Source organism: Cavia porcellus, unplaced genomic scaffold (assembly GCF_034190915.1).
Source record: "Cavia porcellus strain 051 isolate PalLab524CR breed Dunkin Hartley unplaced genomic scaffold, mCavPor4.1 scaffold_5, whole genome shotgun sequence".
In the NCBI taxonomy this organism is placed as follows: domain Eukaryota; kingdom Metazoa; phylum Chordata; class Mammalia; order Rodentia; family Caviidae; genus Cavia; species Cavia porcellus.
This window is the reverse complement of record NW_026947488.1, coordinates 42,995,898-42,997,822: the sequence shown is the minus strand read 5'-3', so window position 1 is coordinate 42,997,822 and position 1,925 is coordinate 42,995,898.

The following is a 1,925-nucleotide window of genomic DNA, read 5'->3' as shown; positions in this document are numbered from 1 at the left end:
CTGGCCTTGAATGGTGAGAGAATGGGCTGCAGACAAGGTAGGACTTTTTTGCCAAGGTGTAGGAAGTGGGTAGAAGTCAGACAAGGAAATGCTGGGTGAGATATCAGTATGTTTGATGAGGTGGGCAGGAATGGGGTTGGGCATGCTTGGAGGTCAGGTGTAGGTAGGAGCAGAATAGGGCAGACAGGCAGTGGGAATAATGGTTGGGCAGGTAATGGGGTTGATACGTGGATGGTACTCATGGATGATGTTGTAAGCTGGTTGAGAGACTTGGCTGTTATTCTGTCTGCATTGAAGAGCTCTGGAGACTGCACAGGGGAAGAGAATGCTGGGAAAATGTTGGCTTGGTTAAGAACAAGGAAAGTTTCGAGACGCTACAGCTTGAAGTATCTGTACAAAGAGATTTTGCAGAACACATCAGACAAAAGGGGGAGAATATGAGCTCGTTTCTGCCTGTGTTGTGTTGTGTTACACTGCAGCCATCTCTGGTAGGCAGTGGAGTTGTGGGCCTGGGCGGTGGTAAAAGAACCATGCAAAACGGCTGGAGAAAGAGCTGTGCAACGTGGATTTTTGAGGCTGGTTGCAAATGAGATATCTGAGTAGAATAAGGAACAAGAAGAATCTTTGGTCCAGCATCAAATTCTGTGTACCTGTCCTGTTGGGAGTCAGAAATAAAAACCAGAAAAGCAAATAGGAATTAGAGTCTGACATGTACTGAGCTTTTACATTTTATTTGAAATTATTCTTCTGTATAAGACTGTTTAGTGCACTCATTATGAATCCTTTTATGAATTTTCTTTCTCCTCAACTTCTTTTAAGACATTTCCTCCAAGTTGTTGAACCTTTGGAAATCTTACCAGGACCTCAAATTTAATATTTCTCAAACTGAAATTAGCTTTTCAGTGTCCAAGGTTGTTGTATATTTTGTGTCTTGCATTTCTAGCAATCACATCCCATCTTGTAGGAATAAAGTCCTCAAGTCCTGCCAATTTCATTTACTTTTAAGATTAAGAAAGTTCATCTCTTTGCAGTACCTACAGCTGCCTGGTTTTCTCTCCCATACCTCTGGGGGTCTGTTTAGGTCTCCAGCACCTCTCCTTAGGAATGTTACAATAACCTCTCTATTCACATGGCCCAGTTTTTACTCTGCTCCCTCTAATCCATGGGTTCATTGTTGACATCTAATCTTCTGACTCAACTATTCCTTTTAAACATCTTGCAAAGCCTCTATTTGTTGACATCAGTAATTTCATACTTGGTACCTCAAAGAAATCGTACTTGGAAACTCTAATATGTCAATTAAATAAAGGTAGGCCATTTTACTCATGCCAGGAGAGAATTCTAGATCATCACCCATTCTGTCTCCACAATGCCCAGAGCTCAGCAGAATGGATTATGAATAAATGAAGCTCCCGAGCCTCATAGAAATGGACACTAGAAATGTATTCCCAATTCATTTGTCCCATCACTGACAAACATGTTTTCTCCGGTTGAGTCAAAGTGAATTGTTATTTCCACGTATAAAAGCTCCTTAACTTACAATGGGCCCGCATCACGATAAACCTGTAGTAAGCCGAAAATATTGTAAGTTAAAAATGCATCAACTTGGGGCTGGGGCTTGAGCTCAGTGGCTCAAGCACTTGTCTGATAAGAGTAGGTCATGAGTTTGATCCCTGGTACCAAAACAAAACACAACAACAACAATAAAAACCATGTGTCGACTACATCCAACTCTCATACTAGAGATTTCTGTGTCTTGTTTGTCCTCGTGATCGTAGGGCTGATTGTGATCTGGGACTTAAGTCTGCTGCCCAGCATCACATACCACAAATTACTAGTGCAGGGAAGGATCAAAATTCTAGATTGAATGTGTCCATTTCCACTGAATGTGTATTGTTTTTGTACCTTTGTGAAGCTGAGACATT